An 8,116-nucleotide genomic window follows, 5' to 3' on the forward strand; every position below is an offset into this window, starting at 1 on the left:
TCTTTTTTTGTTTTTTTTACTGTAGAATTATATTTTTATTTTGGGTAAAAACCCACAGTAATTTTGGGGGGCTGTAATTAAGATTTAACAGCACTATAATTCTAACAAATAACTTAAATATCCTCTTGAGATAAATATGATAATATTTTATAGATATTTTGGAACCCCAGTATTAAGACTACAAATACATACTAGCCTACATCTATCACCAATAACTCATACTGTTTCTTTCTAATGAATTGACCATTACATTTCCAAAGTTCTGAAATAGCCAACAGACCATAGAAAGATAATTCTTTAGGCGCCTGCTTGAAACCAACAGCTTCAGCAAACTGCTGGCCTTGATTCAGGGCCAACCAAGCTACAATTCTTAAATCAAATTTTGTAAATTAATTTTTCCTCAAATTAAGTCATAAGAAGATATGGAATTCTTATTAGATTCTTGTTTAACAAAAAGAAACATGGGTTCTATGTGGTAAAACAAAGATAGGAAAAAAGGCAGGAAAAACCAGATGCTTTTGACGGTTTGCCTTTTCATAGTTTATTCATCCATTCCTCCAACCCTCCGTCTGTACATCTATATATTTATCTCCTCATGAACTCATCCTAGAAAAAGTGCTATGTACTTCATCGATAACTATCACCATGGTCACCTTTGAAGTACTACTCCTGAGAAGCTATACACCAATGCCAGCCCCTCATCCTTCAGAGCAATTCTGGAAATCTTTTTCCAAATGCCAGTACACATTGACATCAACACTGCTATGAGACACTGATATACCAAGATTATGAAACCTTACCGAGTTATTTATACCATGCTGCCAATGTACGTGCACAGCGGCAAGTTCATGAACTTAGTTGTCAAAACTTTCATGTGACAGCTTTTATGGTTATTCAAGAAAAAGAATTCCAAAATTGATTTGAAGGGTGGACTCGGGGCTGCCACTGGTGCATAACTTCCCAAGGGGACTCCTTTGAAGGTGACTATAGTGATTTTTAGCAAGGAGGTATGTGTTCTTGAACTAAATTTTATAACTTGTGCGTGTGTGCACACACATGCACCTACGTGTGTGGACAATAGGCTGGAAAAACCAGATAGTTAGTCACACAACATACATAAAAATACCAGTATTTTATAATAAAAAAGTAGGGCCCCTGTGCTCACAGAGGATGGTCCAGTGATCTAAGGGCTGAGATAATGTCAGTTGAACTTGAAAGTGAATATCAATGTGTTCTGCTCCCAATGATTCAATGTCTCCCGTTAATCCTTTGGACCCTCGACCTAATTGCTATAATACCAGAAAGACAGCAAGGAAATTACATGCAGAAAACAAGATCAGGCTAATCTGAGACTAGATCACTTGTTGTTGTTGTTGTTTTTTTTTTTTTTTGCAGTTTTTGGCCTGGGCTGGGCCACCTCCTCCAGCATATGAGGCCGGTGCCCTACTCCTTTGAGCCATAGGCACCGCCCTGTTGTTTTAATATTTTTTTTCTGGAGGATAAAAGTATATACATAGGTAAAGAATCAACAAAAATTATGTCAATCCCTCGATATAAGTATGCACTTGTAAGTATGCACCCACAGTATGCACTTTTCAAAATTACTCATTCAATCAGTGAATCATTCAGTCAAGATTTCATAAATAAATATATTGCATGAAGCTGGGTTGGCCTTGTCTCTGCACTTGCAGAAAAGAATTCAGAGAAATCTGACATACAGATGATGAGGAAAGTGAGTGAGAGTGTTCACTGTGGGATGACCCTGGGGGTCCCTTCATAGGGAGGCTCAAGAGGGACTTTTCACGAGACTCTCCTGAGAGGCTGAGAAGAGCCAGTGACTAGAATCCGGGGGTGGGGGTGGGGCAGGTCAGGCAAGATGCACACAGGCAGTGTTTGGCCACAAGGTTTCACACCTGCTAATGCAAATAGCTTACACTTTAGGTGTGTGACCAGGAAAAGCAAAAGTCAAATCCTGTTTTCACACACTTGCCACAGTCTGCACCTTAATTAAAAGTCCTTCACATCTCTGAGCCTTATATATAAAATGGTGAAAAAGAGATTTATCTGCTGTGGGAATCCTAAGTGTTGGCGAGGACACCGGCATATAGTAGATTCTCACTAGTTCCCAGCACCTTCATGCTCGCCAACCAAAGCCCCCTGTGTGAGCTGCCCCGTCCTCACAGCTCTGAGCCCCTAACATATTTTCCTCCTGACGCATTTGACTTATTCTTCAGATCAGCTGGTCTTTGTGTACCTCCCTTTGGTCAAAGACTGTCTGCTCTGCTAGCCTTCCTGGGTGGAAGCTTGGTTTACTCCAGCCCCAGGGGTGTGGGAGGGTGTAGTGATGGGTGGCACCAGTGCTCTGGGAGATAGCCTCACTGGGCTTCCCTAAACCCTGTGAGGAGAATCCATTTGCATAAGACATCTCCATTATTAGTTTCAGCCCTTTCAGACAAAAAGAAACCAAAGGTCAGAATTTACCTATCTGGTTTGAAGGGGGAACAACTAAGTTAGGCATGGAGTTTGCACTTTACCCCAAATCTCTCTGTTTTCTGGTCCAGGGATTTGAAAAGCACAGAGTGTGTAGATTTGTACCTTGCTGCACACACAGTGGACACAGATTATATCCAAATCACAGACAATAATTTTAATAAAAGAGGTGGCTCTTTGCTCCAGGACCATTATAATAAACACCTCTGAGTGAACCGATCATGAAATTGTGAAAGAAGACACGAGGATTTCTTAAGACAAAGCCACACAGAGAAAGTTGTCTCAATCCAGGGATACTGAGCAGGGCAGTGGTGGTCAGTATCGAGATAGGAGGAACTAAGCTGCATGTGGTGGTTTTAGTACATCTAATTGGAAAGCAGAAAAACTCAATTAAGCATCTTCTAGACTTTGGAATGTATCTCCTTCCCTGTTTCTCTCCTTGCCCCAAAGAAACTATACATCTGAATGGCTAGAATAAAAGCAGGTAGTTAGTCACACAACCAGGTGGCTGATGAAATCACTTACGCTGAGATCACAGACTCAGGCTGTGAAGAAGGCTGGACAGAAAGGCATTTGCAAAGATTAGTAATAGAAGACCCTCTCCAATGCCCCCCCCCCACATACACCTGCCCCTTAAAGGATGGGGATTCTGGCCCTTCAGCCATGCATCACCATTAAGAAGCTTTGACTTATCTTTGCAGGTAATGGAAGGAGAAAGGGAAATTATCAAGACTGACAATTTGAGGTACATGACCACAGTGGTACTGAGCTTGTAGGCTCACAGAGGCAGGGCAGGTGAGAACCAGCAGAGCCCTTAGAGTGCTCTCTCGGGGTACGCTCACCTGGTAGAAACCCAGGGATGAAGGCATTCTGAAGTTACTTGAGGCAAAGCAGGACAAAAACATTCTTCTCAAATAGGAGATGTGCTTTCATCCACCTCTTAGATAAGTTAAAAAACAGAGTCTGAGGGATATAGATAGAACTGTGTGACTCCCACAATTCAGGATTTCCTGCACCAGTGGGTGGTAAAGTACCCGCTTAGCATAAAACATTTTGCAGACCCTTCAGTCCCACTGTGTTTTAGTGGAATACAGCCAGGCCCTTTCATTGATATATTCTCTACGGTTGCTTTCGTAAGTGCAAGAGAGGTGTCCAGTCTGGAAAGATGAAAATATTTACTATCAGACCCTTTACCAAAAAAAAGTTTGCCAAGCCCTGAAGAGGGTCATTTAGCCGGGCGGTTGTCTCATCTAGGTAGATACCTTTCTATGACAAGTTCTGAAGGGACACTAAAGCTGGTGAGTCTGCAGATAAATAAAATATTACAGACCTTCCCAGTCAAAGGTACAGAGTACAACAAAGGAAGAGAAATAATAATAAAATGTAATCCCATCGGATTTATCCCTTCAGCCCTGAAGCAAGCGGAGTACATCTGAAGAACCCTTCCTCGGTTGAGCAGAGAGACTGCTGGGGAACGTGCCCCATCTGCAGCAGCTGACAGGGAGGCCCGCGTGGGGAAGGGGGTGCCGAAACATCCCGGCTGATGCAAGGGAGGCCCCGGCCCACCAAAGACCAGCCTTATTTTGTCAGGATGTCAGGAGCTCCCTGGCACCTGAAGCCCACTCACAACTGATGCAGAGGGGGGTGGGTTGGACTTGCTGTTCCAGAATAATTTGCAATTGAAATATGATTGATGCATTATTAATGCTGGGAGCCACATTCTGGGGCAACATTTATTTACTCTTGTGCAGTCGTGAAGGATCTCACATGAGAAAGGGGACAGGAAAAGAAGAGAGAAGGACAGGGGAATAGTGGAAAGAAGGGAAAGAAAAAAGAGAGGCAGGCTGACAGAAAGAGAAACAGTGAGAAAGAAAAGAGAGAGGCTGGCGGTTTTTTTTTTTTTTTGATGTGTTTGCCTTCACGACTTCGAAGTTCTCGCTAATTCCATCTGTCCACAACAGAGCCATCGACGGCGAGGAAAAGCATTTCCATATGTGCAAATTAGCATCCAGCCTCCCTTAATCTGTGCCGTGGTCCTCTGAAGTGGATGGTGAGCGTGCCTGCCAAACCCACTAATGGCATCCGAATAGAGACATTATTGGCTGGAGCTGCTGGGGGGCTGTTCTCCCCTCCAACTCGGGACCGCCTGGCCTCCTCTGCTATTTCCACTCTGCACTAATGGTGTCACTTTGCTCAACTTCCAGTAAACACGTGGCCCCAGCAGCGCCTCTCCCTTAATGAAGGTCCACTTCCCTGCAGACCTCCGATCTTCCTTCTAATGAGAGTGGACCCGTGCTGAACGACACTGTGGTCACCTGCCCAGCAGCAGCCGGCACAGCCAGCCTGGCTCTCAGAGGTTCAGGGCACTGCCTGCCAGGCGGCACCTGCTCCACACCTGACCTGGGGCAGGAGGGAGCGCGCACACCCTGCCCGCCTCACTCCCCCTGACTGCCACAGCCATCTTTGCTTTTACTTTCCATCCTTGTCCAGATCCGAGCCTGGTCCCTATCCTTCTGCTTCAGTCGTGTTTCGGACATGACGCTCCATTTAGTTACTTTAGAAACATTTGTGAAGTTCCTAGGAAGTACAAGGAAACCGTGGAGAGTGAACCCGAGTCCTTTCCTTGTGGTGCTTTTATTCTTGTAGAAACAGTAGGGAGTAAGCAATCAGAAGCTTGGGGTACCAGAAAGTCAGATGTCACATGTTCTCACACAACAGGCAATCTCTGAGTTACAAACATCCAACTTACATACAACTCGCACATAGGAATGGAGGCTGTTACCACACACAAGGACATGGGGAATGGAGCAGTCATGGAGATTTGGGAGATTAAAGGGGTGCAATGGAGGTGGAATAATTTAAAGGGTATGGTGTCCATTTTTGGGTAATGAATTCCTTAAGAGCCTGACTTTACTACGCACGCAATCAATGTGTGTAACAAAGTTGCACAGAAATCATAAATCTATACAAATAAGCAAATGAATGAATAAAATCTCCTAGGTAATTCTGAAAAACAAAAAGCTTGAGGTGCTTTGCAAGCAGTATAAAGAGCTTGAGGGGTGTGTTTAGAAGAGACCTCCCTCAATGTAGGATTTTTCCTGAGATTTCAGCTTTGAGCCCACTCCTTTCACCCACGCTGCCCTTGACCCCTGGCGTGGTTAATGTCCACTGTCCCAGCTCTGTGTTTGAGGATCTTGCCCCACTGCTGACTTTGCAGGGTACTGAGCAAAGGTTCCTGTGCATGGATAATGTTTTTTCCTAAACTCTCTCTGGAAAGCCTCCACTCGTCCACCTACTACTGCAGAAAGTAGTTAAAGTAATTGGGAGGGGCAGACCCTGAGGGTGACTGAGCTGGACAGTGTCATCCCCTTCCCACCCTCAGGGGATATTTCATCCATCCTTTGGGAGCCTGCCACACTGCTGGCCCCATTTTCTTCGTTGCTGTGTGTTACGAAAAGGAAATGCTGATTACATACTGTGGCAGAAAGCAGAACGTCCCCCCTCCACCATTCACTCTTTGTCCACCCTTTTTATTCCTTCTGCATGTCAGAGTACGAGGCTCAGGAACATAAACAAGGGAATGAAAGCCTGACCCTTCTAAACACTCTTGAATAAGAGTTTTCCTGTGATCTTGAGAGAGGCTCGCTGTCAAGGTGGCCGACACTCTGTGTATTTCAGTTCTGTCTTTGGAAGTTCTGAGTCTTCCTGAACACTCCCACCTCCTCCCAATGCCATCTCCTGACTCACCTTGCTCTCCAGGTCATTCGATGAGTGCTCTGATTTATCTTCAAGAGCACCATGAAGGACGAGACCCACACCCTCCTCATGTGCTCCTACACGAGGACTCCCCCACCTTCTGTCTTCAGGACCCAATTCCCTCCAACAACTTCCACTCCAGCTGCAGAGCTTCTGAGAACCATCGACATTTCCAGAATGTCTAGGCTGGAAATAGGAGGACTTCAAAAAGCACATCATCTTTCTCTGTACGCCTTTTATGAGAGAAGAGGAACTCCCAAAACTACAGATGCAGGAGACACAAACCCTCAAGGAGGTCTTAGATGAAACCTATCACTCTTTCATGCATCAACTTCTGTTCTCAGAGGCAGAAGGGGAGACTTGGAAGAAAGATTAGACAATGTGGGTTCAGGAGAGCAACCTGCAGAGCTGAGAACTGGCTGTCATGGGAGAATGATGAGGCTTATCCTTTGTGGCTCCAGGGGCAGCCCTTGTAATAGAAGATAGGAAGTCATGGGCAGAGAGATGGAACAAATGATTGCCTAACTATCACAGCTGGCCACATGTGAGTATGAACCCATAATCCATATGAGTATGAAACCACACTCGTATCCTCAGAGTGGAAGACAAATAATTAGTGTTCTTATAACAATAGAAATTACAAGGTAAGTTCCATTTGCCAAATACGTTCCAGACCAATTCATTTTCCACATAATGATTTGATCCTGATACGGTCTTTGTGAAGCAAATATTAGTTTTTACTCACTTATTATGATGAGGAAATGGAGGCTATTCAGAGTGCATAGAATGGAATACACTATTTAATGAGCAAAGCCCAAAGATGGGCAGGGCCTCCTGCCTTTATGGTCCAAATTTGTCACTATCATAAACCTTCCATCACTACAGGTGCTCAAGAAAACCATGGGACCGTGACTGGGATGCTTTCAGACAAGACTCTAGCTTTGCATGGGTGGTCAGATCAGAGCAAGTGAAGACCACTCCAGAAGGCTGAAATCCCTGGAAGCCCCACCCAGGGACCTGAGGGTCCCTGACCACACAGCAAGTACACAAACACACTGGGGTGAAAGACCCGTGGGATCTCCACACCACGGTCTCTTCTGTGTTACACAAAGTGATTCTGCATGAAGTTCCTTCTGCCTGAAGTATCTTCCTCCTCTTCTACTTCCAGTGATTCTTACTTAGTGGAATAGTTAGACAAATAGATTTAGAAGAAGACCCTGAACTCAAATCAACCATCGCCTTATCTGTGATCCCCTCGGTCTCTTCACTACTGCTCTCAGTGCCTCCAGAAAACTCATGCTTTAGAATTGCCAAGCTGATGTATAATTCTGATCATCTTTCCTGTATTCTTGGTTAAGTTGCAAATGTCTAGACGCCAAAATCTTGACCTATACATCTTAAACATCTCTGTCCCTGGTACACTGTATATGCTAAGTAAGGTTTCAATGAATGAATGATACACACACATGCTCTTGCCTTAGGATATCCAAATTATATCTTTGTCATATGCCCACAAGGTTGAGGTTTCTAGTGCAAAGAGGGTAACCATACATACCTGGTAGCCCTGCCCACTCAGTTGTTCAAGACAGTCCCCCGACTGCTAATCCTGACTTCCCGAGTGGTGCCAAGAACACAACCACAGCCTTTGAGCATAGCAGACTCCATATGCTAGCCCCCTAGTCTGCTACACCGCCAGCCAGCCTAAATTTGAAACATTTCTAAAGTGTTATACAATGTTGCAATAATGTTTTTACAAAACAAAGGCTGAGTTACTAGAAGCCATTTTCGACCAATCAGTATCTTATTGAAAGAAGATTCCCCAGTTGTACCATTGAGGACACAGTGCAAAGAAAAAAATACATCACCGTCA

General features: G+C 44.5%; 1 non-coding gene across 1 annotated transcript; it reads right to left on the minus strand.

The window, feature by feature from the left end:
- Nucleotides 1–219: 219 nt before the first annotated feature.
- Nucleotides 220–356, minus strand: LOC111724228. Its single transcript, XR_002772559.1, has one exon. It is a non-coding gene; the product is annotated as a small nucleolar RNA SNORA2/SNORA34 family (small nucleolar RNA).
- Nucleotides 357–8,116: the final 7,760 nt, after the last annotated feature.

The sequence above is a fragment of the Otolemur garnettii genome, unplaced genomic scaffold (assembly GCF_000181295.1).
Source record: "Otolemur garnettii isolate 467f Iridium unplaced genomic scaffold, OtoGar3 scaffold00020, whole genome shotgun sequence".
NCBI lineage: Eukaryota > Metazoa > Chordata > Mammalia > Primates > Galagidae > Otolemur > Otolemur garnettii.